The 27,781-nt window shown below is 38.2% G+C and overlaps 3 pseudogenes; 1 reads left to right on the forward strand and 2 right to left on the reverse strand.

The window, feature by feature from the left end:
* LOC101053439 (X-ray repair cross-complementing protein 5 pseudogene) lies at window positions 1-3,613 on the reverse strand (annotated as a pseudogene).
* On the reverse strand, window positions 3,580-27,781 carry LOC101049487 (WD repeat-containing protein 1 pseudogene; annotated as a pseudogene).
* Window positions 22,727-23,151, forward strand: LOC101053752 (small ribosomal subunit protein eS24 pseudogene; annotated as a pseudogene).

Below are 27,781 nucleotides of genomic sequence, written 5' to 3' on the forward strand. Positions count from 1 at the left end.
TATTATAAAGGATACAAAGCAAGAGCAGCCAAATGGAAGAGACTCATAAAGTATGAGTAAGCAGGGGGACAGAGGTCACATGACTTCTCAAGAGCATCCTCCCACAGCACCTTGATGTGTTCACCAACCCAAAGGTCTCCAAACTCCATTGTTTGGGATTTTATGGAAGTTTCGTTACTTAAACATGGTTAATTAAATCACTGGCTGTTGATACTTAATTCAATCTTCACCTTCATTTCCCTCCCAAAAGATTGAGGGTAGGGCTTAAAGTTCCAACAATCCAAACATGCCATGGGCTTTCTGGCAATCAGTCCTCAATCTGAAGCTATCCAGGGGCCTCTAGCCACCAGTCATTTTATTCAAAGACAAAAGATACTCTTATCATTCCTGAGATTCTAAGGTTTTAGAAACTGTGTGCCAGAACTGTGGACAAAAATCAAATCCTTTTTGTCTACCTTCAATTGCATATAGACTTTTGTATGCAATAAAAACAGATAGATAGATGATAGACAGATAGATAGATAGATAGATAGATAGATAGATAGATAGATAGATAGATAATTGATAGATAGATAATAGACAATGAAGGGCAAAACAAAATTTACTCAATTTGAACATTTGCATAACATATGACTTAGCATTCTATAACTAAGTGTACCTGCAAAAGCAACTCTTGCCCATGAACACTAAGAGATGTGTGCTGGAATGTTCATAGCAGCACTGTTTGTAACAGCAAAAAACTCCTTTTGGTAAGATATTCAAATGGTTAAATACTTTATAGCAGTAAAAAGTGAAAGAACTGCAGCTATTACAGTATGGATAAATCTGAATAACAAATGCTAAATGATAAAAGCAAGTCTACATGACTCTTTGAAGTTTAAAGACAGTTAATAATAATGCATTGTTTAAGCATACATATATACACATAGATGTATGTATGGGTGTGTATATGTGTGTGCATATGTGTGTGTATGAACTATTTTTCAAAGCAAGGCAAACATAAAATTTAGGACAGCTATTATTTCCAAAGGCAGCCAGGGGAATAGGGTGAAGATAGTTCTTAGGTAGATGTAATTGTTATTGTTTTAGTTCTTGAGTCAGATGGTGAGTTAAAATTTAAAAGAAAAGCTGTGAAAGAAAGGAATGAAAAAACGTAAACAGGTAAACTAGCTAGATATGAAACAGAAGAAATCAAGTATAGCAATTTTTTAACAATGACTCTTTATAAACTTGTATGGGGTCTAAATTATCCCTTATAATATATATGTGTGTATTCATTCCACAGAGAATTAGGTGATCCACCTCCGGGTAACCTACTGGGAATTCTCCAGAGCTTCTGGCTCCCCTTAAATGGCTGCCTCCAACTTGTTTTGTTTGAACTCCCAGCATCACAGAGATGGCAGCTCTCTTAGATTCCCCACATATCCACGACCTATATCATGTCCAGTAAATCGTCCACATCACCACCTTCTTCAAATATGGCTGCTGTGTCTTCATTTGGTTTTTCTTTAGGAGCCAGAAAGTTTTTGGCTTCCTCAGCTGTGACAGATCTTCCAGAGGCTTCCTCTTTGGTGATCAGAGTAATTCCATCCTGAACAACAATTTCCCAGAAATGATTTAATTGTTTAATTTCCACTTTCTTTCAAAGGGCTTTCAGAAAGTTGTTAAAGCACTGATCTGAAAACTTAACAGCTTCTTCCTGGAAGGCTCTGATGCGGTCCACACTCTTCGTAAAAGACGGTATTTCATTAGTAACCAAAAACTGTTTAATGTGATTTATGAGCTGGTCACTCGCTTCCTCAAAGTTGGCGTTCTTCTGTTTCACTAGAACATGGAAATTTTCAGCAGGATTCACACTTCCAGCAGAGGTGACACTGCCTTCAGCCAGGCTGGAGACGCGAAAGTGGGCTCCCCCGCCTTTCTCAGTCTTTTAGTGGTGAGTCCATCTTCATGGTTGTCTTGGAAAATGTCCTGAGCATTTACTTGATCCTTTTTCTTGGCTTCAATCAGAAGAAAAAGGATCTTTATTTTAGAGAAAGGAATCTGACATTTCACTGTCACTTCAGTAGGAGGATTCAGCATATTCCAAATACGCTGCTGAATTGGGGGTAGAGGCTCCCAGAAATGTAAAGCTCTATGCAGCAGACACTGAAATAATTTCTGAAATAGAGAATATGGGATTTGGGTGGTTGGAAACAAGTCTTCAAGGATGTCTGTCTTCTCATCTTTCTTTACTAAGCTCATGGAGTCAATCAAAGCATCAACAGCATTCAACTATGCCTCAGTGAGAGCATAGTTCTTACTGTTTTTCAGAGATAAAAACATGTATTGCTGCAAGTCTTCCATGAAAGGCAGCTGCACATACACTAAACACTCATGGTTATGCTTGATATGAGGAAAAGCCACCCTGACTTGAGGATTAGCTCTTTTGTCATAAGCATAGTGAACTATGGCCACCATGTCTAACTCATCCAAAACATGAATCAGGGAGGAAAATGCAACTGCTGCTGCCTCATCGTCTCTTGCTGCAAAAACCTTTAGAACTTGATTTCCCATGAAGAATTTTCTCTGAACCTGAGAAGATTTACAAAATCCCAAAACAGAAGCACTTCCCTCCGATTTATATTTCACTTGTTCCTCATCCACTTTAAAGAAAGGTGTATCACGTTCATAGTGGAACCCTTAAATAATACCCTTTTTTAAAACTTTGGTTTCATCATCATCATTTAAGCAATAAACTGTTTTATTTTATGTATCTTCTTTTTTTAGGGTTTTTGCATCCACAACTGTCCAAGTCCTTTTAACTCTCTCCTGTAGAATCAATTTATAGGTTGCAATCCTTATAGAAAAATTGGAGCCAATGGTCAGTAGGTAGGGCCAGTGAATGGAATGCCTCTCAATTTTCTTGAAGACACACAGTTTTCTCAGACTCTCACTGCAGGAATAAATTTCATCCAACCCATCCTCACCTTCTAAAAATATCATCACCATTCTCACTATCTCAAGACCTTTTTGCTGTTCAGCAATTCCTTTTAGTGGAAAGGAGGGCCCATGGCCACCCAAGTGAAAGTTTCCACCTCCTCTGTCCCCACTTCCATCTTCCTTGCCAACTGAGAAAGGCAAGAATTGCAGGGAGATGTCACATTTCTTCAAGCTATGCATTATAATATCCAGCTGACTTTTGCTGAATTGGCTGCTGAAGTCAGTGAATATTTCGATATGCCTCTTTTCAAACTTCTTTCCTATAGTTTCATGTTGAATCACATCTATGCTCATGATTAGTGTATCCAGGAAGTGAGCCTGTTGAGAAACTGGTTCGATTTTGCTTTCAATGTCCTCCAGCAAATCAAACTTCCGTAGCATCAGATGTCTGTGCACTGTGATGTGCTGATACTGATCGTCACCAGAATGGGGATTGTCAGTGCCATCAGTACCAAACAGGACTAAAGCAATCTCATTCTTATTCTCAGCAAACACCTGTCGCTGGACAAACATGGTTATTACCTTCTTTGATTGTTAAAATTGGGGATTCTTCACCAGCAAAGGAGTTATTCATGGTAAGGCTCACATCCATACACAGCACAACAGCTGCCTTATTCCCCAGCTACACCATGTTGTTCGTCCTCAGGCGCTTTGATCGGTGCTTCCAGGTGGGAACCTGCCAAGTCGTCAGCAATTTTAAGAATAGATTAAAAAAGAACAATTAAGAAATGAAACATCAAATGACATGAATAGGGTACTATATGCTAATATTAGAAACAATGGACCAAGAAGACTTAATGGTCATGAACCAATATGCAGCGAACCATGCAGGCTTAAATATATTTGGAACAATAACTGATAGAACAATAGGGAGAAATAAAAATTAGTCATTCTACTGGGAGATTTGTGATTGTTAATTTGTTGGCTTAATGGTAATTTCTTTTTACAATAATGACTAGAGAATTCTAGAGAATTTTTTAATTGAGGTACAATTTTCATGCAAAAAAATCCACAGATTTTTTTAAGTCTTAATAGTTAGGTGGGTATTGACAGATGACTATATATCCACATGATCTCCATAACTGAAATATAAACTTTGTTGTCTCAGAAAGTTTCTTTGTGTCTTTTTTCTGCCAATTCTCATTTCCTTTCCCCTCCAGAGGCAAGCATTGCTCTGATTTCTTCTTTTTTGAAGATTTTTTTAAACTTTATTTACTTTTGATTGACAAATAATAATTGTACATATTCATGGGGTACTGGATGATATTTTAATACATACATTTCTGCTATAACTACCTCTGAAAATCTACTTGGAGAGTTCTTAACTCACATTTTATCTTAGCCCATTCAGGCACTCTAACAAAAGTACTATAAACTGGGTGGCTTTTGCAACATTTATTCCTCACAGTTCTGGAGGCCAGGAAGTCCAAGATCAAGATAACTCAATAGATTTGGTGTCTGGTGAAGACTCATTCCTCACAGACTGCACTTTCTCACTTCATATTCACATGCTAGAAGAGGCATGGCAGCTTTCTGTGGCTTTTTTTCTTAGGGCACTAATCTCACTCATGAGGACTCTACCCTCATGACTTAATAACTTCCCAAAAGCCTCACCTCTTAATACTATCACACTCAGGATTAGGTTTCAACATACAAATTTTAAGGGGACACAAACATTCAGATCACAGCACCATTCTCAGAAACCAATAGCCCAAGTACAGGAGGGGAAAAAAACATAGACTATTTTAATCTCAAATTACTGAACATATAAACTCAAGCTAAGAAATCTGCAGAATGTTATCCCACACTCAGAATATATACACCAAAATTGCCTATAGCACAGCCTATCTAGTAAACCCATACATAAACAAAAAATAAGCATTTAGAAATTCTAATACTATTATATGATCACACTGATTATACAAGGATAGTAATCAAAATACCTAATGTCTGAAACTAAAAAATATTATTAAGCATAGGTGTGCAAATTATACAACCCATTCCAAACTGCAGTTTAGGCTTTCTCAGAGCTGCCTCTTTCTTTTCATACATTTTAACGTTTAGTTCTGAAAAACTAGATGCTCTTCTAACTCTGGTATAAAGCCTTTGCAAGGTAAGGAGCAAATATTCCTACTTCCTGCTGAAGCTGCTAGAAGCAAAGAATATTCTGCATCATAAAACTAGCCTAACATTAATCAAGCAAAGATTTTTAAGACACTCAGACTTCAGAGACTGTTGTTATATCCTGGGGAAATAGTTTCTCATCTCTAAGAAGCTTATAATTCTGATTGGTTGTCTAATTATGTGTTGCCCTGGTGATAATATTTAAATTGGCATCTTAAAGATATAAATACTTGTTGACTTTCTTTGTTAAACCAGAAAGAGATCACTGGCACATAACATGCCTAGCAAAGACAAGTAAGATGACTTTTAGATTTCTACTTTTCACAGAGCCTGATTGAAAATATTTTCTTATTTAAATAAATGAATAACACATGGGTTAAACAAAATATCATGTGGAAAATATCAGCTACTTAGAACTGAGTAACAATGATATATATTATATATCAAAGCCTGTAAGATTTATCTAAGTAGTACTTAGAGGGAAATTTAGATCTTTGAATATATTCAAGGATGATTAAAATCAAATTATTTCTTTCCCTCTCTTCGAATCTGTTTTCTTTCTTCTCTTCTCAAATAATTCAGCCCTTAATGTATTAGATGACCCCAACAGAAGTAGGCATCCACATCATAGGAATGGGGAGACAGTGAGCCATGGTGGCCCAGAGCATAGAGTTGGAGTCAGAAGGATAAGAAGGGCAACCATGTGGAGGAGGGGCCCAACTTAGCCAAGTAGGATAAGGAAGTGGAGGTTTCCTCCATCCCCATGGTTCAGTATGTCAAAGCCTGAGTGAAGAGAGTAGTCTATGCAAACCTAACTCTAAACACTGAGGGAGTTGAGAGGCCAAAGAAGTAGGTTGACAAATCCAGTTTCTCAGAAAAAAAATGTTTAATAGGGACTTATGAACAGAAGTGAGGTCTCAAGTGACCATCAAGTGGTGAATTCCCCCATCTGCCCTCCAGAAAATATCCTTTATATAGCAAGCTTTCAGAATAAAGACATGCATGTGCAGCTGACTATGTCTGACTTTCTTGTAAAACTTGTGACTGCTAAGGAGATTAGATAAGCATCTTACAAGGGGTTATCTACTGTTTAAAGTTCTTGCTGCAGAATATGTTGACATAGAGGGGTCAAACATCAGTCACCATGGCAGTTTCTATTCAATATAGTGTCATTCTTGCCGTGCAACAGGCTTTTTTCCTACACTTCACCCCTTAACACTGGCCCTTACAATCTCACATACCTGTCTCTTTCACAACAGTTTCTGCACCAAGAGGGAGGGTGCTTCGTGTTGTATAGTAGTGGTGCATTGGCAATGGAAAACAGATCAGGCTCAGCAGGACTCCAAACAAGGGAGATTCACATGCTTTGTAGAATCATCTCTAGTCTTTGGAATACCATGGTCCTGGTTTCCTTGGAAGAAGAAAAACAATGAGAGATACATAACATTAGTAATGTGGATAGTAGAAATAAAATGCACACAAGGATTACAATCAGAGAGAGAAATTATATGTCAGAATAGAAAGAAAGAAAACTTTATTCCATTAGGGAGCCAACTGAAAACATCATGAAGAAAATTAAAACTCAGTTATCTTCTATAGAGACTTGCAGCCAGGAAATAATACAAGATTTAATCCAAATTGTAGACAAATAATAAAAACTTAAAAATAATGCTCAGGGATAGAATCTAATAAGCAGGTGTGCTATAGTTTTGTTCTGAAACATAATTTTCCTCTCTTCAGTCCCCCTTCTCTACCAAAAAGAAATAGCAAGACCAATTTATTTGCAAAATAAGTTTAGACTTATTATACTTGACCTGATTATTTGCATAAAGTGCAGCAAAAAAAGCAATTGGCCATATAGGCTCCTTTAAATTTGCCTTTGCTGGAACTGTTTAATAAGGATTTTGAGATTAAACTTTTAAAAGCCTCTAGTTAGAAGCCAAGCCAAGGATTTGCCATCCTGTAATGCCTGTATAAATTGTCTGAATTCCTTTCTTCTCAAGGCCCCAAAGTATCTTGAGTTTCAAGCGCCTGTCAGAAAGTTAACATTCTTTACTTACCACAAGGTCAGAAATCTTGTCAGTGAAGTATATCGACAAGTATCAGGCCAGTCTTTCCAAGGGGCTTTTTATTGACTGGAAAATCAACCTCAATTCCTCAAAATAGTTTGGTCATATCTGAAAATTATTAGTGTTTCCAATGTGTCCTGTTATGCAAGAAAACATTCTATTGAGGTTATGCAAATAACTATATTGCTATAAAAATAATAATACTCTTGAATAGTTCACAAATTTTGGAGGAATTTGGTACAGAGAAAGGTAAATGCTTCTGTTTTGCTCACAAAAGTATAATTTACCCAATTTCTGTAAGTATTTTTTTAACTGTAAGCAAATTTTATTTTCTTATTATTGTTTTTTGTTTGTTTGTTTTGTTTTGTTTTGTTTTGTTTTGAGATGGGGTTTCACTTTTGTTGCCCAGTCTGGAGTGCAATGGCTAATCTTGGCTCACTGCAACCTCTACCTCCTGGGTTCAAGCAATTCTCCTGCCTTAGTCTCCTGAGTTGCTAGGATTACAGGTTCATGCCACCACACCCAGCTAATTTTTGTATTTTTTGTAGTGATGGGTTTTTGCCATGTTGCCCAGGCTGGCCTCCAATTTCTGAGTTTAAGCAATCCACCTACCTCAGCATTCCAAAGTGCTGGGATTACAGGTGTTAGCCACCATGCCCAGCCATAAAGTTTTCTTGACTCTGGAAAACAATATATAAAAAGAATCAACAATGTTTCAAACAAAAAGTCATTTTTTAAAAATCATTTTAGGCCAGGCATGGTGACTCACACCTGTAAGCCCAGCACTTGGGAGGCCGAGGCAGGCAGATCACAAGGTCAAGAGATCGAGACCATCCTGGCCAACATGGTGAAACCCGGTCTCTACTAAAAATACAAAAATTAGCCAGGCATAGTAGCACGCACCTGTAGTCCCAGCTACTCGGGAGGCTGAGGCAGAAGAATAGCTTGAACCCGGGAGGCGGAGGTTGCAGTGAGCAACTGGTTGCACCACTGCACTCCAGCCTGGTGACAAAACAAGATTCCATCTAAAAAAAAAAAAAAATCATTTTAGTCTTTCATCACTTCAGTCCCAAGTAATTTTTGTTCTGCATGATGCCGAGTTAGCAATTTCATGAACACATCGATTTTTTATTAGAATTCTGGAAGTTTTTACTTAGTCCAATGGTATAATCTCTGATATCCCCAAAACCTATATTCATGATTAGTTGTCAGAGTCCTTTCCACCAATTTTTTTGAAGACCAAACACTCTAGAATTTGCAAAAAGCGTTTAGAAAAAAGCATCGGAATAAAACAATTTACTGCATATACCAAGACATATAAGACTTTAGGACTTTCATAATTTTAGAATCTATATTAATAACAGTCTTACAAATATAACTCAAGGAAGTTAAATATTATTTCATATATGACCATAAAATTTTAACATACTAAAGAAGCCAAATATGTCTCTTTTGGCCTTTCAGGGGCCGTGTTTGTATGTACAAGTCAGTTTGGGTTAAAAAATTTAATTTTAGAATTTGAAATTTGATTTGAGGAAGTATCTCAAATATCAAGGGATTAAAACAATTAAAATAGGATCACAGGCCACTGTAAAAATAATAGTCATTCATTTAGCCAAAGTGATAATTCAAAGATTTCAAAAAGCAAAAACCTTTACTCTTCAATAGGGAAGAGACTCCATTTTTCAAACAATCAAAAGACTTAGTAAAAACCGCATGACATTATCTCTCCCTCTCTCCCACTCCTTTATAAAATTGCATTTTAATCAAAAGGTGAATAAAAAGCTTTTACTATCCCTTATTAAAACTACATGAAATTCTTACTCAAAGAAGAAAACCAAATTTTACTTTTATATATATAAATTATCATACTAATAAAACCTTATAAATAGATCTATCTAATCTCAATCAATTTTGACCACACAAGATAAGATTTATATAAACCTTTTATAACTTACTACAATCTTTTCTATGTTTTTTCTCTCTCTAACTTTTTAGGTTCATTTAGTCTTATCAATATCACTTTTCCTTCATTTTGAAACAACCTTTAATAATATCTGAATTAGGCAAAATTACTTTTTCTTCAGCAAAAACCACATCCTCCTGTCTTTCTTACCTTATTCACCAAAAACATATCCTTTCTTTATGCACTCTGTATATACAATTGTATCTCTTATATCTAGTAATTTTATTACATATATTAACTACACTTTTAACTCCTAGTATCTCTAATTTCCAATGAAAAGCCTAGAAAGTAAGTAATTATGCGCTGTTTTCTGTCAGTATTTGTAGATTAAAATTATTTCATAATGTTTTAGAAAGATATTTCCTCAACATGTTTGTTTACTAACAGATCTAAATATATTTAGCTTGTATATAACATATAAAGATAAGATGATAGAGTATTTTAATTTAAATTTATATTTAATATTTTATGTTTCAGTATCTTTAACTTCCCTAGAGGTGACTCAGACATTATTTTAGAGAAGTTTACTTAGATTTGCCTTTTTTAAATTTCTATACATTTACAAGGTACAAGTGCAATTGTGTTACATTGCAGAGACTGTACAGTGGTCAGTCAGTCTGGGTTTTTAGGGTAACCATCCCCTAAATAATGTACATTGTACCCATTAAGAAATTTCTCGTCATCCACCTCACTCTCACCCACCTCCTCACCCTTCCAAGTCTCTGTTGTCTATCTTTCCCTTCGCTGCAATCGTCTGCACACATTTGTTAGCTTCCACTTGTGAGTGACAACATGTGCTATTTGTCTTTCTGTTTCTGGATTGACCACTTAAGATAATAACCCTCAGTTCCAACCACCTCATTGCAAAAGAAATTATTTCTGGACCTAGGGAGGGAAACGACACACACTGGGGTCTGTCACAGGGGTGGGAGGAGGGAGAGCATCAGGATAAATAACTAGTGACTGTGGGGCTTAATACCTAGGTGATGGGTTGATAGGTGCAGCAAACCACCATGGCACACATTTACCTATGTAACAAACCTGCACGTCTTGCCATCCTGTATCCCAAAACTTAAATAAAATAGAATTAATAAAGCAGTAAGTAAAAATTAAAAATAAAGAAATTATTTCATTCTTTCTTGTGGCTAGATAGTATTCCATTTTGTATATATAGCACTTTTTCTTTGTTGAATCATTCATTGATGGACACTTAGCTGAGTCCATATATTTGCAACTGAAATAGTGCTGCAATAAACATAGAAGTACAAGTATCTTTTTGATATATTGCTTTCTTTTCCTTCAGATAGATATCTAGTAGTGGGACTGTGGGATCAAATGCTGCTTTTGTTTTTAATTCTTTGAAAAACCTTTATACCACTTTCCATAAAAATTGTAGTAATTTACGTTCCCACAAATGGTTTAAGAGTTCCCTTTTCTGTGTATCCTCACAAATATCTGTTATTTTTCACTTTTTAATAATAGCCATTCTGACTACAGTAAGATGTTATCTCTTGGCAGTTTTAATTTGCATTTCTCTGATGATTAGTGATGTCCAGCATTTTTTTATGTACTTGGTGGCCATTTATATGTCTTCTTTTGAAAAATGACTACTCATGTCCTTTGCCCTCTTTTTAATGGAGTTTTCGGGGATTTTTAGGTTGAGTTGTTTGAGTTCCTTGTACAGTCCAGATATTAGTCATATGTCAGATGAATAGTTTGCAAATATTTTCTCCCATTCTGCAGGTTGTCTGTTCACACTGTTGATTATTTCCTTGTTGTGCAGAAGCTTGTTAGTTTAGTTAAGTTCCATTTTTCTACTTTTCTTTTGTTGCCTGCACTTTTAAGGTCTTAGTAATTATTTATTTGTCTAGACCAACGTCCAGAAGCGTTTTCCTCAGGTTTTCTTCTAGTATCTTACAGTTTGGGTTCCCACATTTCCATCTTTAATCCATATAAAGTTGATTTTTTTAATATGGTGAGAGGTAGGGGTCCAGTATCATTCTTCTATGGGAATTCAATTTTCCCAGCACCATTTATTGAAAAAGATGTCCTTTCGCCAATGTATGTTTTGTTGGCTTTGTCAAAGATCAGTTGGCTGTAAATATATGGATTTATTTCTGGGTTCTCTATTCTGTTCCAACAACCTATATGTCCATTTCTATCCCAGTACCACTGGTTTGGGTTACCATAGCCTTGTAATATAATTTGAAGTCAGGCAATGTGATGTCTCCAGCTTTGTTCTTTTTGATTAGCATTGCTATGGTTATTCTGGCTTTTTTAATTTTTAATTTTTGTGGTTACATAGTAGGAATATATATCTATGGGGTAACGAGATATTTTGATACAGGCATACAGTAAGTAATAACTATATCAGTGTAAATACAGTATCCATCACCCTAAGCATTTATCCTTTCTTTGAGTTATAAACAATCTGATTATACTCTTGTGGTTATTTTTAAACGTACAATAAATTATTATTGACTGTAGTCACCTGTTATGCTATCAAATGCTAGATCTTATTCATTCTCTCTAAGCATATTTTTGTAACCATTAACCATCCACACTTCCCCTCTTCCCCATTCCTCCCAGTATCTGGTAACTGTCATTCTACTCTCTATCTCCAAAAGTTCAATTGTTTTCATTTTTAGCTCCCACAAGTAAGTGAAAACATATGAAGTTTGTCTTTCTGTTCCTGGCTTATTTCAGTTAACATAATGACCTCTAGTTCCATACATGTTTTTGCTAATGACAGGACCTCATTCTTTTTACAACTGAATAGTATTCCATTGTGTATAAGTACCAAATTTTTATCCTCTCATCTGTTAGTGGACAGACACATAGGTTACTTCCAAATCATGGGTATTGTGAATAGTACTGTAATAAATATGGGAGTGCAAATATCTCTTTGATATATTTATTTTCTCTCTTTTGATGTATACCTAGCAGTGAGATCGCTGGATGATATAGTAGCTCTGTTCTTAGCTTTTTGAAGAGCCTCTAACCTGATCTCCATAGTGGTTGTACTAATTTATATTCCCAATAGTGTACAAGGGCTCCCTTTTTCCACATCCTCAATAGGTTTGTTTTTTGTTTATTTGTTTTGTTCCACATGAATGTTAGGATTATTTTATCTAATTCTCTGAAAAATGATGTTGGTATTTTCATAGGAATTTCATTCAATCTGTAGGTTGCTATGGGCAGTATGGTCATTTTGATAATATTAATTCTTCTGATCCATGAGCATTGGATGTCTTTCCATAGGTTTGTGCCATCATCAATTTCCTTCATCTGTGTTTTGAAGTTTTCTCTAAAGTTTAGAGAACTTTCACATTCTTGGTTAAATTTATTCCTAGGTATTTTATTTTTTGTGTAGCTACTGGAAATGAAATTGCCTTTTTTATTTATTGCTCAGCTGAAGCTGGTGTATAGAAATGCTATTGATTTTTGAATGTTGATTTTGTATCCCATCACTTTACTAAATTCATATTATTAAATGTAAGAGCTTTTTGGTGAAGTCTTTTGGTTTTTCTAACTATAAAATTATATCCTCAGCAAACAGGGATAATTTGACTTCTTTTCAAATTCAGATGCCTTTTATTTCTTTCTCTTGCCTGATTGTTCTGGCTAGGACTTTCAGTACTATGTTGAATAGGAATGATGGAAGTGAGTATTCTTGCCTTGTTCCAGAGGAAAGGCTTTCAACTTTTCCTCACTCCTTATGATATTGGTTGTTGGTTTGTTGTATATGGCCCTTACTATTTTGAGGTACGTTCTTCTATGCCTAGTTTGTTGAAGATTTTTATCATGAAGGAGTGCTAAATTTTACCAAATGCTTTTTTTGCACCTACTAAGATTACATGGTTTTTGACTTTCATTCTCTTGACATAATGTATTATATTTATTGATTTGTGTTTGTGAAACCATCCTTGCATTCCTCACATAAATCCCATTTAATCATGATGTATTATCTTTTTGGTATGTTGTTGAATTTGGTTTGCTAGTATTTTGTTGAGTATTTTTGCATCTATCTTCATCAGGGATATCGGTCACTAGTTTTCTTTTTTGTTGTGTCCTCATCTGGTTTCAGTAACAGGGTGATTCTGATCTTGTATAATGATTTAGAGACAATTTCCTCCTCCTCAATTTTTTGGATTAGTTTCAGGAGGGTTGGTATTTGTTCTTTGTACATCTGGTAAAATTTGGCTGTGAATCCATCTGGTTCTGGGCTTTTCTTTGTTTAAAGATTTTTTTATTACCGATTAAATCTTGCTACTCATTACTGATTTGCTCAAGTTTTCTATTTCTTTCTGGTTCAATCACAGAAGGTTGTATGTTTCCAGGAATTTATCCATTTCCTCCAAGTTTTTAGCTTGTTAATGCAAAAATGTTCATAACAGTCTCTGGTTATCTATCCTTTTTTAATTTCTGTGGTTTCAGTTCTAATGTCTCCATTTTCATTTCTTATTTTGTTTATTTGGGTCTTCACTCCTTTTGTTGGTTAGTCTAGCTATCAGTTTATCAATTTTTTTAACTTTTTGAAGAACCAACTTTTGATGTTGTTGATCCTTTGTATCAATTTTTATGACTACTATTTCATTTAGTTCTGCTTTAATCTTTATTATTTCTTTTCTTCTGATAAGGTTGAATTTAGTTTATTCTTACTTTTCTAATTCCTTGAAGTATGTCATTAGATTGTTAATTTGTAATCTTGTTACATCTTTGATGTAGGCATTTAATGCTATGAACTTCCCTTTTAGCACTGCTTTTGCTTTATTCCACAGGTTTTGGTGTGTTGTGCTTCCATTTTCATTTGTTGCAAAAAAAATTTTAGCTGCTATTTTAATGTCTTTATTTGTCCAATAGTTATTCAGAAGCATATTGTTTAATTTCCATGTATTCATATATTAATAGTTTCCAAAGTTACTCTTCATATTGATTTCTAGTTTTATTCCCCTGTGGTCTAATATAATTCTGATTTTTTTTTAATTTGTTGATAATTGTTTTGCATCCAAGCACTGTATATTTGTGTTGACAGTAGTTAAAATGGGCTGTGTGGGCTGGCCTCTAGACCAGTAGGAGCACTTGCAGGTAGAAGCTAGCTGAGATGGTAGCAATAGGATGTTTATGCCTAACCCTCTGCCGTCTGGGAGAAGTGCTTCTGTGACCTAAGTGGTTGACTGAGTTTTGGAACTCCCCCCCACACACACACACACTCAGGACTCTGTATTCTGTACTCTTTCTCAGAAGCAGCAAGGGAGGTTGCAAAGCCAGGTGGTGCCAGATCAGTCAAGTTTATGCCCCAATGAAAAGTTTATGCCCAGCCATGATAGGAGGGGTAAAGTGGGTGATATTAAGGCAGCTGGAAAAGTGCTTGTATGAGGGACAACACTGCTGTGCTAAGGTCTTGCCACAGGGACTTCAGTCCCAGTAGCCACAGCCTTGACCAGCAGGTGGGGATCTTGCATCCCTCCCACAACCCAGTCTTTGAAGGGCTCCCTCCTCTCATCCCAGATATCACAGGTAACCCAGCTGTTTGGTCAGAATTTTCAGTCTGTGCCTAGCCCACGACCTAGTTCTTAACTGTAGGAACTTTTGTTCAGCTGAAGACCAAGCCTCTGCAGCAACTCTCATCCTGCTCAGGTCCTGAGAAAAAGTGCCCACTTCCATCACTGGTAGATGCGGCCTACACCATGCTTACCTCCCAGTCCTGGTTGAATTGAACTGGAGCACTGGGAGGTAAGCATAGTGTAGGCTGCATCTACCAGTGTTGGAAGTGATCATCCACTTCCCACTGCTCATGGCCCTGTTCCACAAGCAGCAGCCCAAGTGTCCCCAATGCCTAGGATGAGCACCAACGATTTTGAGGACCACGCACAGTCTATTAAGAGCTAGGATTGAGAATGACATCTTGCCACAGCTGCTTAGGGCTCAGGAAGGATGCGAAACTAAGAGGTGTTCCCTTCCTTCCTTCTCACAGTCTTCTGGTCATTCCCTGGGAGGATCAGGCTGCTCTCCCATGGCCAAGATTGTCTGATTCTCCAGTGGAGAAGTGGATCACAGAAAGACATTCACACCTTCTTCCATATTGTATAGTCATGCTCACAGTGTACACTTCCTAGCCATGCACACTGCCTGTTTTTCTTCTCATTAGAAAGGAGTAATCTAGAAATTCTGGTGTTTCTTTTTCCTTTTCTGTTGAACTCTTGTGTTCCCTCTTAGATAATATATTCAAGGATTACTTTCTACATACTATTTTGGTTCTTCTAAGTGGATAAGATATGCTTGAGAAACTTCTATTCAGCCATGTTAGAAACAAACAACTAAGATATTTTATTATTATCTATTACTTAAAGTAACACAATAAGACTTTTAATTTCAAATTACTGAAAATAATTTTGAAACTATGATGTATCCTCTAGTTGTCCTCAGTTCAAAGTATACATGTGGCCCCCAAGAACAGCTATGAAGGACAGGACCCATCTGGATTCAGAACTTAAACACACAGTGTAGAGCTCAGGAGAGATATGGAGCTGTGAAGATAATGTCTAACCCTCCCAACATTGCCAGAAGGCACAGCTGGACCAGGGAGAATTTTGCATATGTTCCCAAGCTTCACCATGACCATTTGTTTAGAGCTCAGCACCTAATGACTCTAAAACATAAGTTCACAGACAAGCCAAGTATCAAAAATATCACAGAAGCAACTATTTTATGACCTTAAAACATCTAGCAAAGATAAATGTGTCTAACAGGTAGATCTAGGTGAAAATATCTGAATTCTATTTAATACTTACAATTCTGAAGATATTTCTATTTTACTTTACTAACAATTTTAAAACTAGTTTTATTTAACAAAGATTAATTAAGAACTTGGAAAATATTTACACTTCTTAATTTATGAGTGCTGATTTATTTATAAGTCAATTTTGTAGCACGTAGACAACATATAAACAGACATTACACAAGTGTGCATAAAAACAGAGACAAAGATTTTGTAGCTTTGATTTTTAAAGTTTAGCCATAAAGACAGGTAAAATTCACTAGTTTAAAATGACATTTGGATTCAAACTTTGTAAATGGAACAAGTTAAAGTTTATCTGTCCCACGTGACCAAAGCCCTTACCAAATTTTAGAGAAAACAGGGCAGCAAATTGGCATCTCAAAGCAGAGTGAGAATTTAATCTTTTTAAAGTTTAGGTATGTTGGAGGAAAAGTAAAAATGAATGCCAAGGTCACAAGATTAAAGACATTTATGACAGGATTTTAGATGGAAACAAATTTCATTTACATAGGTAGCTTCTAATTTAGTCACCATTTTTCAACTGGACCACTGAGCTCAGGGTAGAGGCCATTAACAAACAAAGCCAAAGATCTCTGAATAGGAACAGCTCAAGTCTGCAGCTCCCAATGAGACCAATGCAGAAGACAGCTGATTTCTGCATTTCCAACTGAGGTACCTGGTTCATCTCATTGCGACTGGTGAGAGAGTGGGTGCACCCCACAGAGGGTGAGCAGAAGCAGGGTGGTGTGTTGCCTCACCCAGAAAGTGCAAGGGTCTGGCAAACTCCCTCCCCTAGCCAAGGGAAACCCTGAGGGACTGTGCCATGAGAAACTGTACTATCCGGCCCAGACACTATGCTTTCCCATGGTTTTTTGCAACCCAGGAGATTCCCTCATGTGCCTACACCACCAGGGACCTGGGTTTCAAGCAGAAAACTGGGTGGCTATTTGGGCAGACACCGAGCTAGCTGTAGGAGTTTTCTTTTCATACGCCAGTGGCACCTGGAACCCCAGCAAGACAACTGTTTCGTTCCCTGGAAAGGGGACTGAAGCCAGGGAGCCAAGTCATCTCACTCAGTGGGTTCCACTCCCACAGAACCCAGCAAGCTAAGAACCATGGGCTTGAAATTCTCACTGCTAGCACAGCAGTCTGAAGTTAACCTGGGATGATTGCGCTTGGTAGGGGGAAGGGTGTCTGCCATTACTGAGGCTTGAGTAGGCAGTTTTCCCCTCAGAGTGTTAACTTTGACTGTGCAGAACTCACCACAGTGCAGCAAAGCTCTTGGGGCCAGACTGTCTCTCTAGATTCCTCCTCTCTGGTCAGGGCATTTCTGAAAGAAAGGCAGCAGCCCCAGTCAAGGGCTTATATATAAAACTCATCTCCTTGGGACATAGCACCTGGGGAACGCGCAGCTGTGGGCGCAGCTTCAGCAGATTTAAACGTTCCTGCCTGCTGGCTCTAAAGAGAGCAGCGGATCTCCCAGCACACCACTTCAGCTCTGCTAAGTAACAGACTGCCTCCTCAAGTTGGTCCCTGACCTCCATACCTCCTGACTGGGAGACACCTCCCAGCAGAAGTTGACAGACACCTCATACAAGAGAGCTCTGACTGGCATCAGGCAGCCTTCCAGAGGAAAGAACAGGCAGCAGTCTTTGCTGTTCTGCAGCCTCTGCTCGTGATACCCAGGCAAACAAGGTCTGGAGTGGACCTCCAGCAAACTCCAGCAGATTGAAGAAGAGGGGCCTGACATTTAGAAGGAAACTAACAAACAGAAAGCAATAACATCAACATCAATAAGAAGGACACCCACAGAAAAGCCCCATCCAAAGGCCATCAGCATCAAAGATCAAAGGTAGATAAATCCACAAAGAAGAGGGAAAAACAGTGCAAAAATGCTGAAAATTCTAAAAACCAGGGTACCTCTTCTACAAATGATCGCAACTTCTCTCCAGCAAGTGCACAAAACTGGATGGAGAATGAGAATGACAAAAGGACAGAAGTAGGCTTCAGAAGATGAGTAATAACAAACTCCTCTGAGCTAAAGGAACATGTTCTAACCCAATGCAAAGAATGTAAGGACCCTGATAAAATGTTACAGGAACTTCTAACTACAATAACTAGTTAAAGAAGAACATAAATGACCTAATGGAGCTGAAAAACACAGCATGAGAACTTTGTAAGGGAAACACAAGTATCAATAGCTAAATCAATCAAGCAGAAGAAAGGATATCAGAAATTGAAGATCAAAATAATGAAATAAAGTATGAAGACAAGATTAGAGAAAAAAGAAAACTAAATTCCAAATAACGATAGAAAGGAAAAGAAACTTGATTATACCCATAATGTTAAACTGAAAGTTACATCAGTACAAAATCATGGTTTTCAACTTGTAAGTAAAAAATAAATAGAGGCAGGGTCGGGGAGAGAGAAAGAAATATTCCCTAACACTATCCACTAACTGGGACAGGAAGCAGTGTCACCCCAAAATAAATAGGCATACATAACACTCAGATAATATCATTCTCCATTACAAGAACCAGGACTTCTTGGAGAAATGGCTGATTCCAAACTGAAACAAGGTAAATACAAAGATGACCCTAGCATGTATTGTTGTGCCAGAAAGCAAGGATACACTCAAACAACAATGGGTCATGTTAAAAGAATATGTACACTATCTACAGAGTCTATACTAACAAATTGGCTGTATTTTGACCATCAACATAAATAATTATAGAGACAAATTACAGCTCATTGAATAAAATAGGCAACATAAGTCCATACTAATATAAACAATATAAACAATATAGAAAGAAATAAATTGAAAGTTTGATGAGAAATGAACGGTTTACATATTTCAAAGTGCCTCCCATAAAATACTTATCAAATACAACAGGAAAAAAAAAACTTCACAGTGGAGAATATTGCCAGATACCATGTAAGTCAAGCAATCAATGTTTACATCATTAGTAATGGTACAAGTATCATGCATGTATCACCTGGTAGGACACAGTAAGAACACAGACCACTCTAGTGGTGTTACTGCCTAAGATGAATTACCTGGATCTAATTGTGAAGAAACATCATCGGATAAATCAAAATGTAAAGGCATTCTACAAAGAGACTAGCCTGTAATCTTTAAAAGTACAAAGCATGGGAAAGTCAAGGAAAAACTAAGAAACTCTTCTAGACTGAAAAGACATGATAATCAAATGCAGCACATGATTGTGAACTGGAGCTTTTTGTTATGAAGGACATTATTGGGACAATTTAGAAAACTTAAATGAAGTCTTTAGATTGAATTGTAGTAATATATCAGTTATTTTCATGAATTAGATGGCTGTATTGTGGTTATGTAGGAGAATATGCTTATTTATTAGAAATACACAATATATAATACTACTTCTTTCCCTGGATCCCTGTCAGCAATAGGTGTTATGGACTTTAATTCTTTTCCAGTCACTGTTACTTTCATTTGCATCTCTTGAATGCTAGTTAGTTCAACTATCTTTCATATGATCACTGTCATTTGGGAAATAAATTTACACATACACATACATATACAATACAATTTCTGGGAGTTCAGTCCTGCTTGAGGTGTTTTCTATCCACAGAGTATAGATTTTTTTCCAAAATTTTCTTGCAGAACTTTCATTATGGTTTGTTTTCTTTATTTACATTATTAATCTTGAAATTATATTTATATATGATACAAGGGTGAAATTTTATTTACTTATAGATTGTCTTCTAGATTTAGTGTTTATTAAATAACCCTACCCTTCTCCAAACATGTTGTTTTGTTTTGTTTTGTGGGGGGTTTTTTGAGACAAAATCTCACTCTATCACCCAGTCTGGAGTGCAGTGGCACAATCATGGCTCACTGCAGCCTCAGTATCCCTAGTAGCTGGGACTACAGGCATGCACCACCACACCCAGATAATTTTTTATTTCTTGTAGAGACAGGGTTTTGCCATGTTGCCCAGGTTTGTCTCAAACTCCTGGGCTCAAGCAATCCATCTGCCTCAGCCTCCCAAAGTGCTGAGATTACAGGCATGAGCATCATGCCCCAACTCAACATATTAAAGTACCAGTTTCTTGCCTCTTTAACTCTATTGCATGCTAAGACATATTTCTGTATTTTCTATTTTGATCTATTTGTCTGTTTATCTATTCCTATGGCCACTGCCATATCGAATTGATTTGAATGGCTTTATCTAATAGTATGTTCTAATATCTGACAAGAAAGTCCCTCCTTTGCTAGTCTATGTATTCAGATTTTTCTTGGCTATTATTAGGCATCTATTCTCACTCCTAAACTTTAAGATAATTTTACCCAGTCCCAAAGAGACTTTTTAAATGTCTTCCTATTGGTATTCTAATCTCAATTTCATCAAGTTTATGTTAATTCAGGGGTAACTGACACTTATTATACTGTCTTCTCACTTAAATACATTATCTTATTTGTTCAAGTCTTGTTTGATGTCATATAAGGTTTAAAAGAAAAACAGTTTCTGTGCTTTTCTTTTAAAACTTACTTCTAAGTATTTTATAGTTTCTGTCATTTATATAAATGCTATTTTCCATTTATTTTACTCAGTACTTGTTATTAAAATAATGACTAATTCTTGTTTGAGTCTTGTATTAGTCACCTAACCAATGTTTCTCATTAATAATTGTGTGCTTTTATTTACTTGTGCCTTTGGTTTTCTAAGTATAAAATTGTATCATCAGCAAAAAGTGATTGTTGGCCAGGCACAGTGGCTCACACCTATAATCCCAGCACTTTGGGAGGCTGAGGCGGGTGGATCACAAGGTCAAGAGATTGAAACGATCCTGGTCAACACGGTGAAACTCCATCTTTACTAAAAACACAAAAATTAGCTGAGCATGGTGGTGCGCACCTGTAGTCCCAGCTACTCGGGAGGCTGAGGCAGGAGAATTGCTTGAACCCAGGAGGCGGAGGTTGCAGTGAGCCGAGATTGAGCCATTGCACTCCAGCCTGGGTAACAAGAGGGAAACTCCGTCTCAAAAAAAAAAAAAGTGATTGTTTTCTCTCTTCTTTTCCAATGTTTATATTAATTATATTATTTTACTGTCTCATTACATCCCTAGGACCTCCCAATCAGTAGTAAATAACAGTGGTGATAATAAACCTGATGGGTTTTCTATTTTAATAGAAATCATTTTTATGATTTGATTTTAGGATAATATTCACTATCAGATTTTGACACATAGCCTATATGTTATTTAATTGTCTAATGGAACTGGAAATAACCGGCCACTGGTAATTAGTGTGTAAACACAGATATAAGACTACGTGAGTGAGTCAATCATCAGGTTAAACTGCATGCATGCCTCGTTCAGTTTGAACAAGGCACAGTTTTCTGCTGTCAGACAAATAACTGAGGTCATAATATCTCATATCACAAGAATCAGGAAATTTTCATGAGCATTTTGTAACATAAAGAAGTTTGGTGGCTAACTTTAAAAAGCAAAACTTGTTTGACTAGTACTCTGAAAATGTATGTGATTATTTGTCTAGCTATTTGCAGTCAGATGATTAGCAAGTTCAAAATAATCTATTTTATCATAAAGGTAAATGTTTTAGTCCATTCAGGCTACTATAACAAAATACCATAAACCAGGTGACTTACAAACAATAGAAGTTTGTGTAAAATAAATTATTATAAATAAATATAGGAAAGGCGGGAAAATCCAAGATCAAGGCACTGGTAGATTCTGTGTCTGGTGAAGGCAAGCTTCTTGGTCCACAGACAACATTATTTGTTGCATCCTCACATGATGGAAAGGATGAGGAATCTCGGGAGTTTCTTTTATAAGGGCAGTTAGCTCATTCATGAAGGCTCCACCCTCACGACCTAATCGTCTCCCAAAAGCCCCTCTTCTAATACATCACCTTGGGGATGAATATTTTAATGTGAATATGGGGGTAAGAGACATAAACAGTCCATTGCAGTAAGAATTTTTAAAATAATAGGACAAATAATGGTTGTTAGCTAAAATGAACTACCACAAAGAATTTCCTTCTTTTCCTATCTTAATTATAGTTTAATTAGGAACGGATGTTAACTTTATCAAATGCTCTTCCTTATTTATTGAAATAACATATGATTTGCTAATATAATAAAGTATATTGCTAGATTTCCTGCTATTCATCTATGCTTACAATTTTTTTCAATTTTTTTTTCCAATTTTTTTTTTTTTTTTAGATGGAGTCTCATTTAGATATTTGCCCAGACTGGAGTGCAGTGGCAGGATCTCAGCTCACTGCAACCTCTGCCTCCCAGGTTCAAGCAATTCTCCTGCTTCAGCATCCTGAGTAGCTGGGATTACAGGCATCTGCCACCTCGCCCAGCTAATTTTTGTATTTTTAGTAGATAAGAGGTTTCACCATCTTGGTCAGGCTGATCTTGAACTCCTGATCTCATGATCCACATGCCTCGGTCTCCCAAAGTGCTGAGATTACAGGCTTGAGCCACAGTACCCAACCTATGTTTACATTTCTAAAAATGTATTATTCTTAGATTTATTACCAGATTAATTTTGCTAATTGATAATTTTTGCATCTATATTCATAAGTGAATATTCATATTTTTTCCTTATCTTTTATTGCACCTATATTCATAAGTGAATATTCATATTTTTTTCAGTATTAAAGTTATGATGACTTTATAAAATCATTTAGAGAGAGATCTATCTTTTTACATGGTTTGGAATCATTTGAAAAACAATGAATTTATTCATTCTTTAAAGATTAGGTAATGGGCTTTTTCCTTCCCAGCTTTGTAAGGATAGGCCGCCATCATGAACGACACAGTAACTATTCACACTAGAAAGTTCATGACCAACCGACTGCTTCAGAGGAAACAAATGGTCATTGATGTCCTTCACCCCGGGAAGGCAACAGTGCCTAAGACAGAAATTCGGGAAAAACTAGCCCAAATGTACAAGACCACACCGATGTCTTCTTTGTATTTGGATTCAGAACTCATTTTGGTGGTGGCAAGACAACTGGCTTTGGCATGATTTATGATTCCCTGGATTATGCAAAGAAAAATGAACCCAAACGTAGACTTGCAAGACATGGCCTGTATGAGAAGAAAAAGCCCTCAAGACAGCAACGAAAGGAACGCAAGAACAGACTGAAGAAAATCAGGGGGACTGCAAAGGCCAATGTTGGTGCTGGCAAAAAGTGAGCTGGAGATTGGATCACAGCTGAAGGAGTAAAGATGCTGCAGTGATGTTATCTATGGCCGTTGTGGATTTTTCACGAGAAGCTTAATAAACTAAAAACTTTGAAAAAAAAAAAAAAAGATTAGGTAATTGTTGTAAATCCATCTATTCCTGTTTTTTTTTTTTTAATGGATCTTTACCTTTTCATTCTTGTCATTAGTAGTTTTCCATTTCTATTTTGTTCATTTTTAATTACTTATATTTTTCTTTGAAATAAAACATTCCCTCTAGTTTTTCAAATTGGCTATAAAGAAATTGCATGCAATACCTCTGAGAACTCTTAATTTCCTCAATACCTGTTTCTTTCTCCTTTCTTTTTCCTAATCTTCATATACTTTTTCTTCTTTTCTCCTTAGACTCAATAAGCGGCTTATTGGTCATTTTAAGAAGGAGGGCCCAGCATGATGGCTCACACCTATGATCCCAATGCTTTAGGAGGCTAAGGTGAGAGAACAACTTGAGGCTAGGAGTTCGAGACTAGCCTGAGCAACATAGCAAGACCCTATCTCTAAAACAATTTTTTAATTTAAAAAAGCAGCTTTTAAATTATAAACTGTTTGTAATCCCACTCATTATAGATTTTATCTCTATTAATTTTTTTCTATAAGTAGTTGTTTTTCTAATTTTTTTTTTTTTTTTTTTTTTTTTTTTGAGACGGAGTTTCGCTCTTGTCACCCAGGCTGGAGTGCAATGGCACGATCTCGGCTCACTGCAACCTCCGCCTCCTGGGTTCAGGCAATTCTCCTGCCTCAGCCTCCTGAGTAGCTGGGATTACAGGCACGCGCCACCATGCCCTGCTGATTTTTTGTATTTTTAGTAGAGACGGGGTTTCACCATATTGACCAGGATGGTCTCGATCTCTTGACCTCGTGATCCACCCGCCTCCACCTCCCAAAGTGCTGGGATTACAGGATTGAGCCACCGTGCCCGGCCTCTAATTTCTTAATATGAATACTAAGTTCTTTTTTGTAAACTTTCTTTTCCTTAGAGAGAGAGAGAAAAGATATTTAATTATTTCTTAGGCTAATCTCTTATTAAATTGCTCAGTGTTTTCACAGTGCAAGGGGAGGGATTTTTCTCAGTCAACATAAACCAGTGGTTCTGACACATGCGAAAACACTACCAATCATGGTGTTTTATACTTACTTTTAATTTCTGCACTGAAAAAGTAAAGGAAGATTAAAACGATGGCAACAGTGACTTTATCGTTGCCCTTAAATTAACCTTTGCTCCTGGGAGCAGAAGAGGAAGAGAAAGACAGGAGAACGTCAAAGCATAATGGTGAAACCATGACCAGTTCTGGCTAACAGGTTCTAAAAAAAACCTGGACACGGTGCTGACAGCACACTAGTTTGTAAACACTTGACAGGCAACCGTTAAGATAAAATATTAAAATCAAGCACAAAATCTGACAATAAAACATACCCAAGGGTTTGTGTGTCCCCACCTGATCTGGAAGGCAGCCACACGGTGTGAGTCACATGCTAGGAAGAGACAGACATCTCAACAGAGGATTCCCGCTTTGCTGAACTGCATCGCGTACTCCCTCTTCTCACTAGTACAGAAATGTTCTGCAGGTAAGAACGTGAGAGCCCCGGTTCATTCACCTATACAACGCTCGCTGACAGTGAGAGCCACGGCGGGGCCCGGGTCTCTGTGTGCTTTGGAGGCTACTGCCTCTGGAATGTTCCACATTCTCAAGGTTTGGTTGGGCTTTCGGTTTAGCAACGCTCCATACATTGTTTAAGGGCTCGCTTTATTTTTCATGTGCGATTCGTTTCTGTCTAAAGCTTTCAGAAGAACGTGTACAGACACCCTGCAGAGACAAGGATCATGACGGGGCCCTCCTGCCTCTTGGTGTGCGGGGGCAAAGAGGCACGTCACAGAAATAGAGAAATGACATGTTCGGCTGCAGTTCAACTCTCGTCCCTGATTCGGCCCGTCCAGAGGCAGGGGTGGGGCTCCTCAGGAGGTGATTGTCCACTCCTTAACAGAGGCGTCGTGGGAGGTCGCGCCCAGCCTGCGCTCATCCAGCCAGGCCAGGCCAGGCTGCTGATACGGTGCAGCCGATGTGTGCCTTGGATCTTGACTCTGGTTTCCGGGTCACTCAGGGTCCAGATGTACACCATCCTGTCCATGCCACTGGAGCCAAAGTGTTCACCGTCTGGGGACCAGTTCAGGCAGACGATTTTTGCATGGTGTCCATCAAAAACACTGTTCTCAAGTAGCCGCCGGCAACGTTGAACACCGTGACCAGCTTGCTGGCGTCGCACACCGCGAGGAAGGCGCCGTCGTGGGAGGAGGACACCTCGGTCACCGGGCCCTTGACCACTCGTAGCTCGCCCTCGTCCTTCAGCCTGGTGCCCAAGATGGAGTACCGGCGGAAGTGCGTGCGCGCCCCCACTGCCGGGGGGCGGGGCCACAGCGGAAGTGCGTGCGCGCCCCCACCGCCGGCGGGCGGGGCCGCAGCTCCGGGGATACCCGGGGTTGTGAATGCTGAAGCACTTCCTCTGATTCTCCGGCAGTACGCTCCGCGGGATGCACCCGACCACGGCGTATGCCCCGGGGCCTACGGCTGCGCACTTTGGCTGAACCTCCAGTTTCACCACTCTTCGCCGGCTGTAGTCCCGCGGCGTGAGGCTGGTGTACCGCACGGCGTAGTCTATGCAGCAGCTGATGAGCCGCCCCAACTCCGCCATGGTCCATCTGGACAACTGGTTCGTGTGGCCCTTCCCAGCGAAAGAGTCCTTCTCCCCTGTCTCCGAATCCCAGGAATTAATGTGTCCGTCGTGGCTCCGGTAGTAAATGTAGGACTTGCCTCCGTTTTTATGCACCGTCAGACACTGGATCGATTTACTGTGGTCCTTGATGATGCGCAGGGGCTTGCTGGGGTTGTTTCTGTCCAAATAGTTGATGTACCCGAACGGGGAGACGCTGAGCAGATGGCCCTTCTTCCACAGGCAGCCCAGCTGCTGGTCCCGACCGTGGAGCCCGTGGGAAATGTGCTGACCACCAAGTTCACGTTGGCATCCCAAATCTTGGAAGTTTTGTCCCCACAAGCAGAAAGCAATGGGTGCTGTCCGGACTCCAAACTAATGACGTAAATCCCGCTGTCGTGGGCCTTGCTTCCGCCCAGCATTCATACCTTCTCCCCAGCCTTCCCGTCATACATGTATATCTGGCCGTCAGCACTGGCTGTGGCAAATCTGTTCCCATCAGGAAAGAATTGCACACAGTTAAAGCTGCTGTGGTCGCCAATTGTGAACTTGAATTTGAATGGGGGGGGGGGCCTCAAAGAATGCCTTTCTTAAATAATGAACATATTTAAAGCTATAAATTTGTCTTTGGGCACATATTTTGCAGCGTCCAGTGATTTTCGTATACGCTACTCTCCTTTTAAAATTTTTATTTAAAGGCAAGGTCTTTGACGTTCTGCCCAAGCTTGACTTAACTCCTGGGTTCAAGCAATCCTGCCTCAGCTTCTGAAGTAGCTGGAACTACAGGCGCAGGCCACCGTACTTGACTTAAAGTGCTCTCTTTTTTTATGGCTTCCTAGAAAGTTTGAAACTTTCCTTTTGATTCTTTTATCTAGAGATTATCTATGCATGTAGTGCTTATTATAATCCTGGTTTAAAAAAACATTTTGGGTCACATTCTGTTTCTATTTTTACTGAAATATAATCCTAGAATGTGACCTGTAAAATCGCTATCCTTTAAAATTTAAGGTTTTCTTTGAGGTCAAGTGCATTATCAATTTTTATAAATTAGGCAACTGCAAATGGAAAAATGAATGTTCTCCATTCAGAGACTATAAGCTTCTATAAATGCCAACTACATTAAATGTATTGAAAGTATCGTTCAGCCCCTCTTTGTTCTTGCTTCATTTGCGCACTAAATCTGTCCAATTTAAAAGGATGACTGAAGTCTTTCTGTATCATTATGTTCTCCTTGGTAGAAGGGGAGGTGTTTACAATTTTAGAGAGAGGGATTGGTGAAAATTAAACCAAGACGAGAGAACCTGGAAAATCAAGTCATGCAGCCGACTGCAAAGAAGAGCATGAGTGCCAAAGAAACAGCAAATACCAACACTGCCAAGCATGTTCTAGAAGCCATGAAGAGGCCAATGTGGCTGGGAGAAATAACAAGGGGGAAAGTAGGAGCCAGGTAATGGGGCCAGATCACATAGGGCCTTGTAAGGAAGGAGGGAGGCAGAGAGAGAAGATGGGGTGAAGGAAGTTTGGCCAACATTTGGGAGGAATAAGTATGATAAAAACAGAATATTGGCAATTTTCTCCTCTGTCCACATATCAAATACTCTCAAAGAGCCTGATGGCTTCACTTGACATCTCAGAAAACATTTACAGTAGCACACTTAGCAAAGCCTCCTATTACCCTAGTTTTGTTTCTTCCATTTTGTGGCGTGCTTAACAGCAGTGTGAGACACAAAATCCTGCGTAATGATGAATTAATAAGTAAATACAGTGAAATAAGATGAGAATCAGCCTCAGAAACTCAGCAGCTTCTCTCTTAGTTGTAAATACTGTTCTTCTTCATTAGTCTGTGTTCCTGCATGGCATTAGGTTGCTGCTCCAGACTAGTCAGGGGCAT

Source organism: Saimiri boliviensis, chromosome 3 (assembly GCF_048565385.1).
Source record: "Saimiri boliviensis isolate mSaiBol1 chromosome 3, mSaiBol1.pri, whole genome shotgun sequence".
In the NCBI taxonomy this organism is placed as follows: domain Eukaryota; kingdom Metazoa; phylum Chordata; class Mammalia; order Primates; family Cebidae; genus Saimiri; species Saimiri boliviensis.